Source organism: Siphateles boraxobius, unplaced genomic scaffold (assembly GCF_051911475.1).
Source record: "Siphateles boraxobius isolate OS27281-9 unplaced genomic scaffold, OSU_SipBor_1 35, whole genome shotgun sequence".
In the NCBI taxonomy this organism is placed as follows: domain Eukaryota; kingdom Metazoa; phylum Chordata; class Actinopteri; order Cypriniformes; family Leuciscidae; genus Siphateles; species Siphateles boraxobius.
In genome coordinates, this window is record NW_027508975.1 from 10,994,327 (window position 1) to 11,013,831 (window position 19,505).

Genomic DNA, 19,505 nt, shown 5'->3' on the forward strand with positions numbered 1-19,505 from the left:
TCAGGTTTTACGCATACTTCTGTAGTTCATGCAGCACGCACACTATACTGTCCAAAAGTTTTCGTTTTTCAACAGTAAAGACACTTTAAAATGTTCAAAAGTGACAGTAAAGATAATATTACAATAAAATTATATTTCAAAAAAGTGCTGCTCTTTTAAACTGTCAAGTTAATATTAAACAGCACAACTGTTCCCTATCAGGGAACTCGAGCTGCGTGACAACGCTTTGGGAACACCCCTGCGTGAGTGCGTCATGAAGCACGTATGAAATCAGTCCAATGGTGAGACGGAACGTCATAGGCGGGTGACGTCATCGACCAGGAAACTATATAAGCACCCCAAAACACAAGTGCGTCAGCTTCTGAGTCTTCAGCAAGCGCTCTGTGTGTGAATATATCAGTCTGTGTCTCAAAGTGTTTTTGTCTGTCCTTAGAAATTGCTAGGCAGGAGTTTTTCACATAAAAAAAAAAAAACTATAAAGAGACGATATATATATAATATGGCGAGCAAACAGCAGTTCAGAAAGTGTGTTCATCCCTGCCCACGTTATATCACGGGTGGGGACACTCACGATCTGTGTGTTGTTTGTATGGGAGTGCAGCATGCCCAGTCAGCTCTCGAGGGAGCTGGTTGCGAGCATTGCTAGCGTATGTCAATGAAAACGTTCCGCTCCCGCCGAGCCCTCTTCGAGGAGAGTGGTTTGGTGCGCGCTCCCCGCGGTTCGGGTCCCGCTGCTGCCGAGGCACAGCGGAGGCTTCAATCGTGGGGATCGCAAATGGATCTATCAGCGGGGATTGAGACGGGCTCTGCCTTATCTCAGCCTTTACCTGGTAGATCCAGCGCCTCAGATCCAGGTGTGGAAGCACGCGCTGCGGTTTCTTCCCCCCGGGCTGAGGCACCATCACTTCAATTATCCAGTTCTGAGGATATGGATGTTGAAAGTATTGATACAGCAGAGACTGGGGACTCGTCACTTCAGTCTCCTGCTAGTGAGGAGCTTATGGAGGTGCTCACTCGTGCTGTAGAAAAATTAAGCATCGGATGGCCAGCTGATAGATAGGAATCTCGTTCAAAAAGTAAACTAGATGAAAGATTTCTGCCGTCTCGTGCTACACCTCCACGCCGGTGTCTTCCATTCTTTCCTGTCCTCAACACCGAGGTGTCAAGGTCATGGAAAAGACCAGTGTCATCCAGAATATTTAGCCAGCAAACATCTGTTTATTCAAATGTTTCTGGGGCTAAGAATTATGGTTATGGGGCGATGCCTAAGGCTGAAGAAACGCTAGCGAGCCATCTATCTCCAGATACGGCATCGTTATTTAAGACACCGGCATTGCCCACAAAGCCATTAAGAAATACCTCGGCTTTGGTGGGCAAAGCTTACTCGGCAGCAGGTCAAGCGGCAGCGTGCTTACATACTATGTCGATATTACAAGCATGTCAAGCAGACCTATTAAAAGATATGAGTGAGGGGGATGAAATTAGTGCTGACGTAATTCGAGAATTACGTCAGGCAGCAGATCTATCTCTCCGTACCACCAAGGAGACGGCCAAATCAGTGGGCCGTTCTATGGCAGCCATGGTGGCAAACGGAGAGACACTTATGGTTGAATTTATCCAACATGAAAGAAAAGGAAAAATCTTTTCTCCTGGACGCCTCGGTTTCAACTGCTGGCTTCTTCGGTGACTCAGTGAATTCGGTCATCGAGAGGTTTCAGGAAGAGAAAAAGCAGGCGGCGGTGCTCCAGAAATTTCTCCCCCTCCGTGTTCATGTACTGCGTTCTCTCTCTGTGCCCTCAGGGGCCCGTTCTGCCAACCACGCCTGCGTGCCGGGGCGTAGACGTTCCCAGCGAGCGCTTTCCCGAGGGATGCTCGCCCGCTCTGAGAAGCGGTTTATAGTGGTCAGACCAGTTGTTCCCTGCCGGTGCGCCGTTACAGGGCACTGTGTCTGCCACTCAAAATATTCCAGAGGCCAGTCTCGAGAGACTGGTGACCTTAGTAGAATTTTTGGCAGAGTGGAAAAGCCTTCCAAATGTATCTCATTGGGTCCTGCAGACTATCGAGAAGGGGTACGCGATTCAGTTCAGATCATGCCCGCCTCGCTTCAGAGGGGTTCTGCCCACAGTGGTGGGCCCCAAGCAGGCTCTGGTTATGGAACAGGAGGTGAAAACTCTCCTGCTGAAGAAGGCTATAGAACGAGTTCTTCCTCCCGGTAAGAGAGTTAAGTTATTACAGCCGATATTTCATCGTTCCAAAGAAGGATGGGGGGTTGCGTCCAATTTTAGATCTGCGCATGTTAAATCGCTCAGTAGGCAAGCTCAAATTCAAAATGCTTACTCTCAAGCAGATCGTGTCACAGATCAGGTCCGAGGACTAGTTTGTCACGATAGGTCTAAAGGACGCGTACTTCCACATTTCCATCCTTCCACAACACAGAAAGATCCTGAGGTTCGCTTTCGGGGGCGAAGTGTAACAGCATTGGGTTCTTCCGTTCGGCCTAGCACTGTCTCCCCGAACTTTCACGAAATGTATGGATGCAGCTCTGGCTCCGCTGCGACTCCAGGGCATCCGCATTTTAAACTATATCGACGATTGGTTGATTCTGGCTCAATCGGAGCATCAGGCGATTCGGCATCGAGATGTCGTTCTCGCCCATATCAAAAAGTTGGGGTTGAGGCTCAACGCCAAGTAGAGTGTGCTTTCTCCAGTACAGAGGACCACTTTTCTGGGCGTGGTTTGGGATTCGACGACGATGCAGGCACGTCTGTCTCCTGCTCGTATAGCTTCGATTCTCTTAGTGAAAGTGTGAAAGTGAAAGTGAAAGTGAAAGTGCAAGTGAAAAGTGAAAGTGAAAGTGCAAGTGTCACGTGATGGCCAAGTATGGTAACCCATACTTGGAATTTGACCTCTGCATTTAACCCATCCAAGTAAGTGCACACACATTAGGAGCAGAGTAGTGAGTAGTGTACACACACACAGCAAACGTGGATACACACACCCGGAGCAGCGGGCAGCCTTGAGTGGCGCCCGGGGAGCGATTGGGGGTTAGGTGCCTTGCTCAAGGACACCTCAGTCATATTCCTGCCGGTACTGGAATTGAACCACCAACCTTTGGGTCACCAGTCCAACTCTGCTACCATTAGGCCATGACTGCCCCAAGAGTTTACATTTTCTGTCAGAATCCAACCACTGTTTCTGCTCTGCTTAGTCAAGTCATCCTCATTTATATAGCGCTTTTAACAATGTAGATTATTTCAAAGCAGCTTTACAGAGATAAACATATAATTTAAGGTAACAGAGATTGGTTTGGTTTTATAGTGGCTCTTGAAAAATGTTTTTTCCAGCTAAAGTTAGTTTTGATTGATTCACTTCCGTCTAAATGATCATTTGTTATTAAATTAGGGGCCGCTAAGACGACACCGTTCTCTCTACACAGACTTTAAACATGAACCTGTGATAGACGCTGATGGCGTTCACATGTGCATTAAGAATTGATTCTATAGTTATGTGCGTTTGAATATATGTGCGCAGGTTTGTAATTCCTTACAAAGCATGCCTAAACAAACTACTTGTCTATAAATTTTGATACAGAATTTTTATTTTATCTTATCACTTTGGGTAGGTACGCGAACCGAAAAATTCCACAACGCTTTATCTGTAGAGTTGTATAGGGATCCTCCATAGGGAGAGGCTAGTTGGCACTTCAGCACTGCATTGTCATCAGGTCCAGGCGAAAGTCCTTCGTCAGATCTGGAAACGGCCTGGATCCAGCAGGCTGCGGGAAAACCTCGGGATAAACAAACACACTAAAATTAGCGTAGATGCCATTCTTCTTATGATGTAACGAGTACATCAGGATATGAGGGAAGTGTTCCCAGTTCCGGCTGACCTAATCTAAGCAGCCTAATATTGAATTATAGAAGGCTATAGAGTGTTATGTGAATGCTAGGTCAAAGAGATGTGTTTTTAGTCTAGCTTTGAACTGACAGACTGTGTCTGCTTCCCGGACAATGTTAGGAAGATTGTTCCAAAGTTTTGGTGCTAAATAGGAAAAGGATCTACCGCCAGCAGTCGATTTATTCAATTCAATTCAATTCAATTCAATTCAAATTTATTTGTATAGCGCTTTTCACAATACACATTGTCTCAAAGCAGCTTTACAGAAATTGCATTTCGGAAATGTACATAGAAAAATACAGTTAGTTAATCAAGTATTAATTTATGGCATAACATATCGCCGGCTTTGAGTCGTCTCTTCACAGGCGTCGAGTCGTCTCTTCACAGGCGTTGGGGCATCTGAAGTCTCCGTGAGAGGCTGGATACAAACTGGAGCTGACGAACGCTATTTACCTCGGGACTAGCGTCCCGAGATAACAGCAGAAAGGCAGATGGGAAATAATTAGCATAGCTGATGTTCATAATGTTAATGCATTCGAACCGATTCAGCAGTATCAAAGGTTAAGCATTAAGTGAATGCTTGGTTAAAGAGATGCGTCTTTAATCTAGTTTTAAACTGGGACAGCGAGTCTGAGGCTCGTACAATATCAGGAAGGCTATTCCAGAGTTTAGGAGCTAAATGCGAGAACGCCCTCCCTCCTTTAGTGGACTTAGATATCCTAGGAATGACCAGAAGCCTCGAATTTAGTGATCTTAAAGAGCGCGATGGATTGTATGGCGATAGAAGGTCTGTTAAATACACAGGAGCTAAACCATTTAGGGCTTTATAGGTCAGTAGGAATACTTTGTAATTGATACGTAACTTAATAGGTAACCAGTGTAGAGATGATAAAATAGGTGTTATATGATCATATTTTCTTGATCTAGTAAGAACTCTAGCAGCTGCATTTTGCACTAACTGTAGCTTGTTAATTGAGGATGTAGGACAGCCAGCTAATAAAGCATTACAGTAATCTAGTCTCGAGGTCATGAAAGTATGAACTAACTTTTCTGCATCAGAAACAGATAGCATGTTGCGTAGCTTAGCAATGTTTCTAAGGTGGAAAAAGGCTGTTCTTGTAATATATGAAATATGATTTTCGAAAGTCAAGTTGCGGTCTAGTATAACACCCAGGTCTTTTACTGTAGTGGACAAAGTAACAGGACATCCTTCTAAATTAAAGTTGTATTGTAAGGGATTTTGTGGGTAGTTTTTTGGACCAATAAGTAGTACCTCCGTTTTATCTGAATTTAATAGCAGGAAATTACACGTCATCCAGCATTTTATATCATTTAGACACTCTGTCAATTTAGATAAGTTAGTGTTTTCATCTGGTCGTGATGAGATATATAATTGAGTGTCATCAGCATAACAGTGGAAATTAATTCCATGTTTTCTTATAATATTACCAAGTGGCAGCATATATATTGAGAATAGCAGAGGGCCTAACACCGATCCTTGCGGCACTCCATAGTCTACTGACGTTATCTTTGATTTTTCCCCATTTAGACAGACAAAATGGTAACGGTCTGATAAGTAAGATCTAAACCAGCTTAATGCCTGTCCCTGAACACCAGTGTAGTTTTGTAGTCGATCCAGGAGTATTTTATGATCGATAGTGTCGAACGCAGCGCTTAGATCGAGTAGAACTAGTATTGAGATACAGCCTTGGTCAGAAGCTAAAAGTAAATCATTTGTAATTTTAACTAGCGCAGTTTCTGTGCTATGATGCGGTCTGAATCCCGACTGGAATTTTTCATAGATATCATTTTCTTGTAAGAAAGAGCACAATTGAGCGGACACAATTTTTTCTAGTATTTTAGACATAAATGGAAGATTTGAGATGGGTCTGTAATTTGCTAAGTTATTTGGATCTAATTGCGGTTTCTTAATGAGAGGTTTTATTACTGCCAATATACTGATTTATATATTCTAGGTATTATCAACTGGCCGGAGTTTTGAGATCGCAATAGACGTGAAGGACTATAATGCGTTAAGAGCTCGCTCAAGTACTGGGAAGCGAAACCATTTAGTGCTTTGTAAGTAATCAGCAATATTTTAAAATTTATACGATGTTTAATAGGGAGCCAATGCAGTGTTGACAGAACCGGGCTAATATGGTCGTACTTCCTGTAAGGCTGTAGTTTGTTTATTAAGCGTGTAGGGCAAACACCCAGTAGAGGATTACAATAATCTAGCCTTGATGTCATGAACGCATGAACTAGTTGTTCCGCATTTGTCAATGAGAGCATATGACGTAATTTAGATATATTTTAAGATGGAAAAATGCGGTTTTACAGACACTAGACACGTGACTTTCAAATGAAAGATTGGTATCAAAGAGCACACCCAGGTTCCTAACTGACGACGAAGACTTAACAGAGCAGCCATCAAGTGTTAGACGGTATTCTAGGTTATTACGTGTGGAAGTTTTTTGTCCAATAATTAGAATCTCTGTTTTTTCAGAATTTAGTAGTAGGAAATTACTAGTCATCCAATTTTTGATATCAACTATGCATTCCGATAATTTTGTGAATTGGTGAGTTTCGTTAGGTTTGGAAGAAATTTAGAGTTGAGTATCATCAGCATAACAGTGAAAGCTAATTCCATGTTTCCTAATGATATCTCCTAAAGGTAGCATGTACAGAGTGAACAGCAGCGGTCCTAGTACTGAGCCTTGTGGTACGCCATACTGAACTTGTGATCGATAAGACATCTCTTCATTTACTGCTACAAACTGATAGCGGTCAGATAAATATGATTTAAACCATGCTAATGCAATTCCACTAATGCCAACATAGTTTTCTAGTCTATTTAAGAGAATGTTGTGGTCAATGGTGTCAAATGCAGAACTAAGATCAAGTAACACTAATAGAGACATACAACCACGTTCGGATGATAAGAGCAAATCATTTGTGACTCTAATGAGAGCTGTCTCAGTGCTATGGTGCGGTCAAATCCTGACTGGAAATCCTCGGCCTAGCACTGTCTCCCCGAACTTTCACGAAATGTATGGATGCAGCTCTGGCTCCGCTGCGACTCCAGGGCATCCGCATTTTAAACTATATCGACGATTGGTTGATTCTGGCTCAATCGGAGCATCAGGCGATTCGGCATCGAGATGTCGTTCTCGCCCATATCAAAAAGTTGGGGTTGAGGCGTGCTTTCTCCAGTACAGAGGACCACTTTTCTGGGCGTGGTTTGGAATTCGACGACGATGCAGGCACGTCTGTCTCTTGCTCGTATAGCTTCGATTCTCTTAGCCGTCAAACAGGCAAAGCTAGGCCAGTCACTCACTGTAAAAGAATATCAGAGGATTCTGGGTCTGATGGCAGCAGCGTCCAATGCTATACCTTGCGGCCTGCTGTACATGAGACCGCTGCAGTGGTGGCTCAGGACCAAGGGGTTCTCCCCGAGGGGAAACCCGCTCCGCAAGATCAGGGTCACGCGACGGTGTCTCTGTGCTCTGGCTATATGGAAAGAACCTTGGTTCCTGTCCCTAGGTCCTGTGTTGGGGGCCCCGTGTCGTTGTGTAACACTAACGACGGACGCCTCTCTCACAGGCTGGGGGGCGATCATGAGTGGTCGCTCGGCCCAGGGTCTGTGGCAGGACCATCATCTTCATTGGCACATAAATTGTCTAGAAATGATGGCGGTGTTTCAGGCTCTGAAAAACTTCCTCCCAGACCTGAGAGGTCACCATGTTCTTGTCCGGTCAAACAACACATCGGTGGTCTCTTATGTAAACCATTAGGGAGGTCTGCGTTCGCGCCTGTTATACAAGCTGGCTCGCTAGATCCTTCTATGGTCCCAGGGGAAGCTTCTTTCACTGAGGGCGATTTATATCCCGGGGTATTTGAATCAGGGGGCAGACATCCTGTCGAGGCAGGGGCCGAGGCCCGGGGAGTGGAGACTCCACCCCGAGGTGGTGGAGCTCCTATGGAAACATTTCGGTCGTGCCGAGGTAGACCTATTTGCATCCAGGGAAACATCACACTGCCAACTGTGGTTTTCCCTAAGTCCTCCAGCCCCTCTGGGGTTGGATGCGATGGTACAGGAGTGGCCGAGGTCACGCCTGTACCAGAGATGGGGACTCGAGTTTGAGACTCGGACTCGAGTGCGACTTAAGTCGCACACACAGTGACTTCAGACTCGACTTGAGACTCGTCCTCGAAAGACTTCAGACTCGACTCGGACTCGAGCTGCGGGACTCGTGAACAATGTTTATTTTTAGGAAACGTCTGATGAGCACGCTGTTATTCCCCTCCCTCTGACCCGTTACCTAAAACCTGCCTACATAACACGTACTACGTGCGCGCGCGCGGCCACACATGAGAGGACAACAAACAAACATGTCGACTGCACCGGCCGTTGCTGTGCCATTCATCGTCAGCTTTGGGTTTAAAAACTTCAAACAAGACGGGCCAAACAAAAGAAGCGCTCAATGCAAAATATGGGGTATCTGCGCGCGTGCACCTCATGGTGTTCCAGAGCGCGAGAGGTGGGTGTACGAGAGAGAGAGAGAGAGACGTGCGAGAGGTAGTGCTGCGCGAATGCGCTACGGCGCTCTGCAATCAAATACGATTTTAAATAGGCTTAGTAAAAATAAAAAAATAAATCGAAAATCAATGTGTGGCGGGCCGCCACAAATATATGAACCATGTATTTCACATCATTTGGTTGCAATAGTGTTTTGCATTTAGCTACTGTGATGTTTTGCACTATGTCAATTTTAGTGCTGTGAGGTAGGCTATAACATTTTCTATATTTGGTCTAATGGCTCCACAGAGCCAGCACAATAGGAGCCAAGGCCTTTCATTATAATTCAGCAACAGACATGAGAGTCCTTTTTCTTCAGAACCTCAATTTTTACAGATACAGATATTAACTTAAAAGTAAAGTATTCTTGGTGTTTTTGTCATGTTGAAATAGCCTGTTTACACTGATTATATACCTAAATCAAAGCTGATATTGTATGCTATTAGATAAAGGAGTCATAATAACATATTACATGCTTTAAATTCCTTAATAGCTATGCAGTGTTCTAAGCAGCCTGGATGGGTCGCTGTACGTGATGCAACACTTATTATAACCACAAGAGACTTGAGACTTGACTTGGACTTTAGCTCAAAGACTTGAGACTTGACTTGGACTTTAGCTCAAAGACTTGAGACTTGACTTGGACTCTAGCTCAAAGACTTGAGACTTGACTTGGACTCTAGCTCAGAGACTTGTGAGCATCTCTGGCCTGTACGCATTTCCCCCGATTGCTCTGCTCCCAGGAGTTCTGGAGAGGGTTCGCCGGGACGGGGTCAGTCTACTGTTGGTAGCCCCGTACTGGCCGGCCCGAGTTTGGTTTGCGGACCTAATTTCTCTCCTCGACAGCTCTCCTCTGGAGATTCCGATGAGGAGGGACCTTCTCTCTCAGGCGAGCGGGTCGATACTTCGCCCCCGCCCAGATCTATGGAGGTTGTGGGATTGCCCTCTGAGGGGGCCCAGCTCAGAGAATCTGGTCTCTCGACTGAGGTCGTGGAAACCATCCTCCACTCCAGAGCTCCGGCCACTAGGAAATTATATGCCTTGAGGTGGAAAATGTTCACCTCTTGGTGTGGAGAACACCAGCTGGACCCAGTTAACTGCCCGCTGGGTGCAGTGCTGGAATTCCTTCAGGAGCGTTTCTCCACAGGGTTATCCCACTCCACACTGAAGGTGTATGTTGCGGCCTTATCGGCTTACCACGTCCCTTTGAGTGGAGCTTCTCTCAGGAGACACCCACTTGTAACCCGTTTCCTTAATGGTATTTTGAGGCTGAGGCCAGCAGTTCGCACGAGGGTGCCGACCTGAGAACCTGCGGTTGTTCTAGAAGGTCTCTCTCTAGCACCGTTCGAGCCCATTGAAGAAGTTTCTGAGAAATTCCTCACTCTTAAAACTATCTTTCTTCTGGCTATATCTTCATTAAAAAGAATAGGAGATATCCAAGCTCTGTCGGTCTCTCCCTCGTGCTTGGAATTTGCACCAGGCATGGTGAAGGCTTTCCTCCTCCCTAGGCCGGGATACGTTCCCAAGGTACCAACCAATGTGGTCAGGCCGATTGTACTGCAGGCTTTCTGTCCTCCTCGATTTCTGACGTCGGACCATGAGAAACTAAATCTGCTTTGCCATGTTAGGGCCCTAGATGCGTACGTCCACAGAGCTGCCCTGTGGAGAAAGAGTGAACAGCTATTCATTTGCTTTGGACCCCCTAAGAAGGGCTGTCCAGTATCTAAGCAGAGGTTGAGCAAGTGGGTGGTCGAGGCCATCTCACTTGCCTACGAGTCTGCCGGTCAGCCTTCTCCTTTGGCTGTCCGGGCTCATTCAACCAGAAGTATGGCTGCCTCTAAGGCTATCCTGTCAGGAGTATCAATCCAGGATGTTTGTGATGCGGCAGGCTGGTCCTCACCGCACACATTAGCGAAGTTTTATCATCTCGACTTCAGCTCCACTCCAGGGGCGCAGGTGCTTTCGTCCGAATGTGCGCTCTGACTTCACACGACGGACACTTGCTCGTATGGCGACGTTGGTATTAGCGTTCCCAAAGCATTGTCACGCAGCTCGAGTTCCCTGATAGGGAACGTCTCTGGTTACGTATGTAACCCTAGTTCCCTGAAGGGAACGAGACGCTGCGTGTCTATGCCATACTCCCAGCATGCCCGTGAGCACTTGCTTCAGTATTATCAGAAGCTGACGCGCTTGTGTTTTGGGGTGCTTATATAGTTTCCTGGTCGATGACGTCAACCGGCTATGACGTTCTGTCTCGCCATTGGACTGATTTCATACATGCTTCTTGACGCACTCACGCAGGGGCATTCCCACAGCGTTTCACGCAGCGTCTTGTTCCCTTCAGGGAACTAAGGTTACATACGTAACCAGAGACTATTTCAACACTGATAATATTAAAAAATGTTTCTTGAGCAGCAAATCAGCATATTAGAATGATTTCTGAAGGATCATGTGACACTGACGGCACATGATTTCCCAAATAACTTTCATTTTTAAATATATTAAATTGCAAAAAATAATAAAAAAATAATGGTCTCATTTTGATCAAATAAACGCATAAGATGAATGTCATTGAATTCGATTTTGACAATTCAAAAAGACTCACAATACTTTCTGTCTTCGTATTGCTCTTATTTTTGTTCCTGTTGTTCTATGTTTTACTTAAATTTATGGAAGCTTATTTCCGCCACAGAATAAAACATTTTAAAAGATAATTGCGACTTTTTATCCCACAATTGCGAGAAAGAAAGTCAGAATTGCTAGTTAATATCTCCGATTCTGACTTTTTATCTCGCAATTCTAACTTTAAAACACACAATTGCGACTTTATATCATGCAATTCTACCTTTATATCTCCTAATAGCGTGTTATAAAGTCCGAATTCAAGATATAAACATGCAATTCTGAGACATTGTTTTTGAATTGCGAGTTTATTTCTCACAATTCTGAGTTTATATCTCACAACTCTGACTTTATAACACTCAATTGTGACTTTATATCACACAATTCTGACTTTATAACTCGCAATTGCAACTTTTCACGCAATTCTGAGATATAATTGCAATGTAAACCCGCAATTGTGAGAAAAAAGTCAGAATTGTGAGATAAAAAGTTGCAATTACCTTTTTTATTTTTTTATTCTGTGGAAACAAGCTTCCATATGAATTACCTAATATTAATATAAAAGGCATTCACATGATCAATGTCACAAATTCGCTTATTTATAAATTTGTTTATTAGTATGTAGAAATATAGGGCAATTCATGGCAATTAACATTAATCTTATTTATATTCCATATTAAAATATTATGTTTTTTTTTATTTTAAATTATTATAAAATGGCAATGATGATGATTTTTTTACTATTACTAGTTCTACTAGTAGTAGTGGAAATTCATTACTGTTATTACATTACATTAATTATTATTACCACATTAAATTAATGCATAATAAGCATTTTTCCGTGCCAGTGAGCCAGAAGAAAAGTGGAAAGCTGAGGTTGAGTAGGACCTCATTAACTTCACAGCAACAAATGTAGTGTGTGTGTGTGTGTGTGTGTGTGTGTGTGTGTGTGTGTGTGTGTGTGTGTGTGTGTGTGTGTGTGTGTGTGAGAGAGAGAGACTGAGAGAGAGAGAGAGAGAGAGAGAGAGAGAGAGAGAGGGGGGAGAGAGATATGGCACAGTGTGTATTCGCTGCTGCACGGCTTGTCTCTAAACGGCGCCTCACCTACACACACTTCCCAATAATGTGATCTGATGTGACAGCTGACACTGACGCCGGCAGGAAAACGAGAGATTAAGGCAGCGAAGGCGAAGAGGATGAGGAAAAAAGACTAAGATACACTGGGGAGGAAAGGAAGGAAACGGGGGGGGGGGGGGGGGGGGGGGGTTGGGGTGCTGGGGGGGGGGGGTTTGGTCAAAAAAGCTTCAGGATCATTCTCTCATCTGCCTGCCTGCATAAATATTTCATACACAAACACCCACGCATGTGCACGCTCACACATGGCAGGAGCTGGTACACATCAGGAGGTGGTATAAGCTTACATGTGCTTATGTCAATATCTGTTTTTTGTGTTTCATTTATAGCAGTCTTTAGGAACAAACCAATGTGTTGTCTGGAAGTGTTTTTTTGTGTATGTTGTTCCTCATAACAACACACAAAATACATTATGCTAACCTTTTATGTAAAATGTACTCAATTTTTGAAGTATAGATTAGCTACATCATGTGGAATTAGAGATACAATAAATTATTTCCCCAACCAACTGCCACACACATATATCATAAGAGACAATAAAATCAGTTCTAAACTTTCAAAAAGGTAGGCCAACAGAAAACCAGTGAATTGTCAACATTATTTTCTACAAACATTTAGCTAACCACAAAACACTACATCTACATATTCAAGCATGACTAGTATGCTAGTATGAGATTACTTTAAGGCAATAATAAATAATTTGCCAATTAACTGGCTTTAAACACTTATCTACTCTGTAGTTTGCAGTTGCAGATGAGTTTTAGAAGCCTAGACGGCTGGTTCTGTGATAACTCCCCTATATGGCTATTAGCATAATTTATAAGAAAAAAATAAAGTTTTAATCTCACATATATGTATGTACGCAATTAGATGAGGTCTTATTTACACGCACACCCATCCTGTCCCAGCCCCTATCTCCCCCTGCAGGCAGCTCTCCTCCGGGCGGACCGGTGCGTGTAACGGCCATGATTAGAATGTAATGATCAGTCTAGACAGTGTTCATCTGGATTAGGTGGCTTGCAGAGGTCACTTGAGCCGGTGTAGCATTAGCAGAGCCACGCTGTTCTGCTAGCTGGGCATGGAGATTTTTGGGACAGAGGCTGCAAAAAAAGGAGGTCGGGGAGCCTCTAAATCTTGCGGTGGATTGTAAGAGGGGGTGATTAAGATATTTGATAAGGGGCCTGACATTTGGACAAAGTGGAGGGAGGAGGAGTGTTGCAGCTGACATTTGGACTACAACTCCCAACAGCACATTCCCTCATAAACTACAAATACACAGATTTCAGCACATCTTTTGACTGTTAATGAGCATGCATCTACACAATGTGCATTTTCCATCCACACATGATGTGATAGTTTCTTCAACTTATTAATTTGAAGCTATGTTTTATTCATTTGTTCCCTCAATTTAGTTAACTTTATAATTGTATTATAATATAATTATAATAATTGCCATGTTGCACTAATTTGTGCCGGTTTGATTGTGGTTACGTTGCACTAATTTGTGAGATGTCAAATTGTGACATCATTTACATGCAAATCTGAGATGGTACCACACACATCCACGCACCATTTTGGCAATGTTTTGTTAGGGGGAAAAAACAACAAAAAAGAATGGATTATCTGGAGTGTGTCGTGACTAGGCAAAAGAGGCAATTTGTATATATATATATATATATATATATATATATATATATAAAGCTATAGCATCAACTTTTTAAATGTCTCTTTCAGAGACTGTCGATTTCGTCCTACAAAGTACAACCAAATAAAGCTTTCATGGTTCACAGAAATTTGTGACAGAAAAATCATGTTCAAATGTATCACTCTTTGAACATTCAAATTCGTCGTGTTTCCCAGTGAAAAGCTGCTTAGTTTGGAAGTGATGTCAGATAAGCGATGTATTAAGCATCCATACACTATTTAAAAAAAAAGAATTTTATGTGTAAGTATTAAGCGTATAACACGGTATCATTCACAAGTTTTGAGGTGTGGCGTAATTGACCCCAAATTTGGGGTCCACTGTACATGTACACACACATGGACAGATGCATGGTGAGAGAGGAACCCCAGTTTTGTTTGCCTTTAAAGGAACAGGGGTGGATTCAGAATGACCTTTGACCTTTCTGGCACGGGAAAAGGAAGTGACCCTTAGTGGTCACAAATGGAGGTTGGATGAATGTGTGTGAGCAGAAAGACAGAGACGGCGAGATAGAATGTGTGCTCCCATAATAAGCTGTATCCGGTGTTGGTTGGGCTGAGGCCCAGTATACAAGGTAGGTTCACTAAAACAACATCCTAATGAGAGAGAATGGCTAAACGTCAGCCACTGATCAGATAATATCTGTGTTTACCCATATTGCCCTTAAACTCTCTTCAGCTGCAATAAATTAATAAACAAAGTGGCAGAGATACGATTATAGAGCGTTTAGAAGCGTATGGAGCGATGTCATGGAAAATTCTAGCTCAAGTCCTGCACTGATTCTTGAGGAGATGAATAAAATATTCTAGAACACAGTTACATGAAGAGCGCTCAAGTGCCATCTTCAAGTGTGACAGATATGTGGTGACATCACAGAGAACCAGGCATCTGATTGGCTAAGGGTGCTTTGTCGCTGCTATTTCTCATCAGCTTTTTCATCAGCTTGCATCATACACTTACTGAAACTCATCCAAACACACGCGCACACATAAAAGTACACACGCACAGATTATGTTATCGCAATCTTCCTTTATCATCCCACAGACTTTTAGTTAAACTAATGCGATAACCTAAATGATGTTTGTGATCTTGTGTTTTCGCTTCTTTCTTGAAGATGCTCTTAGGTAAGACTGTGTAACACACACACACACACACACACACACACACACACACACACACACACACACACACACACACACACACACACACACACACACACACACACACACACACACACACACACACACACACACACACACAAATTTAGAAACATACAGTACTACACAGTCTGGTGGGACTGAGGGAGTGGTGGGGGCATGCAGAGCGATCTGAAACAATCTGAAATATTCATGTTTATGTGCCTACCTCTCAATGTGACAGAATGTGCACGTGGACCGAGTGTGTGCTTATTTTTGAGAACCAGAGAAGAAACAATAACATTTGTTAAAGATACAGTCGTGCACATCAGAAAAAAAAGTCTGTTACTGGTATATTTGTTTTTTCCTTCATTTTTACGATTTCATGTTTCATGACAATTAAGCACATCCCCTCAATGTTATTATCATCTTCACCATACAGAATTGTTTTATTGTCATTTCTATAATAGAAAATGTAATAAAAATGATTACCGTGAAACAAAAAATATACTAGCAATTGCAATTGCAAAATTTTTTACAAAAAATACATAAATATATATATATAAATAAATAAATAAATATATATATATATATATATATATATATATATATATATATATATATATATATATATATGTATGTATATATATACACACAAATTTATAGCCTATATCTTAGAAGAACACGTCCAGGTCACAATTTTATTCTGCATATGTCATGACAATTAAACACATTTTCCAACAAAATTCTGATGTTTTACTGTTTTTATTTCCTTCTTTCATATTGGTGATTACATAATGATTGTAACACAAAGTTTTTTTTTAAATTAAAAGAGAAAAAAAATACATTTTTGCATTATGATCTGAATCACCATTATGAATAAATAAATTATATATATAAAAATCTGTGAAAACCTTGCCTTATTATCATAATTACATAATGAGATTATATAAAAATATAATTTGAAAAATATAATTTATTTTTCATTTGTAATATGTGACCTGGACATGTTTTCGTGAGATTCACCAGTATGCATTTATGTGTTTTAAGAAAAATGTTGCCTGCTCAGGCGTAAAGTTATGTCGCTTTACGTACATACTAAAATAAGAAGTCTTCTTATGAATAAAACATGGCCCAATGCTGCTCTGTCTCTGATTGGCCCCAGCGGATTGGCTAAGGGATTGGTTATTTACAGTTGGCTCCCGGGATGGAGTCTCGCTTAGATTAATTCGCAGAAAGGCATGATGGGGGTCCAGAGATTGTGGAATCAACTTGTGTGTGCCTTCCCAGAACGGATGCCATTCACATCGGCCTCATTCTCTTCATCTGACTGCACCCATTCAGTCTCGAAATCATAGTCAGCTTCCTGTCCACACAATATGGAGGAGATGAGACCAGGGGTGGTTCATTCGCCACCCCTCGCTCCCCCAACGTTATTTGCATGACACGCAGACAAGCTTTAAAACAGCTGTCAGTCACTTGTATACTCCTTTTGTTCCTGTGACCCATTTTTCATCTTCTTCTATCCCATGATCTAGTGATTTGAACCCTTCTGAGTCACGGTCACCCCTCCTTCACACCCCCCTCACCCCAAAATGCTTACAAAAGGTAACTGGAGGCAACAGCAACTGCACTGGTTGCTATGCGGATGCCATGGCAACCACCGCGGATTCCATATGGGGCTCACGTATCGAATGGCTGTAATGGATTGAACTTTGGGGGGAGAATGAGGCATTGGGAGCAAGTGTTAATCTTCTCCGCTTCTTCTAGACTGGAAGGATGGCGACGCTGTTTGGGGAGGGTCTGCGATATTTGCCCCAGTGGGTCAGAGCGAAATGCTAGCTATTTTCAGCCTTGTGAAGACCCACGTCATAGCCAGGGAGCCAATATCACGAGTGCTCAATTAACTGGCTCACGGATGAGATGCTACATCCATTTAGTGTGGTGCGAAGTCACAAAAATTATGCAGTTATGTTCTCTGAGAGTGACTGACTTTGTAAATAAGAGTAGTGCCTTGCAATTTAATTGACTGTTAGTAGTCCCATTTATGTTTGTATGTAAACAGTGTATGTGTTAAAGTAAAAGTTATAATTTACATTGCAAGCACATGTATGGAGACTTGTTTCCAGCATGTAGTTAAAATAGATACTATGGTAATAACTGTATAATAACTGTGTTATAACTGTGTAATAACTTTATACATGCTACTAACCCTAAACCAAACCTAATACTAACCCTATAGTATGTACATAGGTAATTAATATTATTCTGTACTTAAATGTATAACTACACTGTAACAAAGACACTTTACAATAAATGTGTATCCCAATATTTTTTTTATTTATTGCAATTTCGAGTTTATATCTCGCAATTTTTAGTATTTTGAGATTTTTTTTTTTAATAATTACACATATTTTCATTAATAGTTAAAATTTGGTAACACATTTTATTTTACAGTGTCCTTGTTACATACATGTACTTACCATAGCACTAACAGTACATTATGCATAATTACATGCAACTAACCCTCAACCAAATTCTAATCCTACCCTAACCCTATAGTAAGTACATGTAGTTAATTAATATTACTCAGTACTTATTATATAATTACATAATTACACTGTAACAATGACACATTAAAAATAAAGTGTAACCTACAATTTTAATTAAATATTTCAATATGTTGATATTTACTTGTAATGTGAGTGTGGCTATAAAGTAAAATTCTGTGATACAATGCAGCTATTAGCTTGTTATGAAGCAAAAATATTACACTGGCTGGAAAAGGCCCATTTCCAGACTAGCGCACTGTAAAATTGTTTTATCAAATCAACTTAGATAATTAATGTGGTTCAGATAACACAATATTTTGAATTAGACAAAATTTTAAGGCGACCAGGTGACTTACTTTTTTAAGTTAAACCAACAATATTTTTTTACAACGTGGAACGGACTGAAATAAATCTCTGTTTAAGCAATCACTGCAAAGACAAGAGCTGATAAACCACGAAAAGTGAATGGAAATACTCACAGACTTATACATACTGTAAAAAGTCATAACACATGGACAAAATAAACAGGTCAAAGTGACGGGTCAGATGACAGTGAGGAGGGAGAGCATGAGAATGAGTGAGAGGCAAAGATGGAGGACTGACAGAGGGACTGCAGGAGGTCTGTCATCTCCCAGCATTCTTAAACAGAATCTTGGCAGGGAGTGTGGGAGGACAGATCTGAGCCTGTCCTTTGGAGTGGGAAATGACAGTGGAAGATGATACAAACTAGAGCCTTCAAGAGATACAGATTCACACCAGCAGCAATCTATCAATCCATATAGGCGGAGTTGCAGATGGCCGGAGCCAGTCACGTTTTATCACTGTTTGAATGTGTAAATAAAAAAGCATACAAAGCTATTCGGCTTCAGAAGACTCTAAATTATAGCACACTATTATGGTACGTTTATTTAGCGTTTTATTATTTTTACAGCTTCAGTTCTGGTTTAAGATTTTTTTTAAGTCCTTGAGATTTAAAATCATGTGCATTTCTGTATTTTTTTCCTTTCAGTTGATGAGTTACTATTTCTGGTAACACCAGATGTTTAGTTGTAGAGAAAAAGGGCATCCATAGAAAAAAACCTTCTTTCTCCTCTTTTAAATTACCCACAAATTTTAGCCTTAAGATGGAGTGTCCTCTGCTTTTGTCTCCGCCGGCCCATCCTTCTCCCCCGGCCTCTTTCTCCTCAGTCCTCAGAGGAATGTGTGGAAAAGAGGCATGTTGCCTGACTTGCAGTGCCAAATGAATTGACGTCTCTATCCCATTGGCTTTCAGGGGTTACTGTCATGGGAATATATTCTCTTACAACTGCCAGACAAGTCATTTAAAGAGCAGGTTGCTAATTGCTGTGAACTGTCTTCATCAGAATGCGGTAATGGCTTGATTTGTTGAATTGTTGCTGGAAATGTAACTATTATAATATAAATAAATAAATATAAAACAAATATAAATAAATAAATACTATATATTATATAATATATAACTGTTGAGCCCAACGATGAACAGATTGCATTCAAAGAGCAGCATGAGTTAGAAATCAGCCATAAAAGAAAGAAAAGAGAAAAGAGTGCCTTAAAGGGATAGTACATAAAATAAATGGAAATTCTGTCATCATTTACTCACCCTCGTGTAGTTTTAAACCTGTATCACTTTCTTTGTTCCAAAAAAAGAACCATAAAAGCATCATAAAACTAGTCCAAATGACGCACAATAGTGCAATTTTTTGAAGTCATATGATAGTTTTGTGTGGGAAACAGTTTCAGAGAACTGAATACAGGAATAATACCCCTGATTTGATTCAGTTTTGTGAACTGGATAAACTGGTTCAAAGAAAAGATCTGATTTGTTTCAACAATTCATTCATAAATCGAAAATACATTCAAAC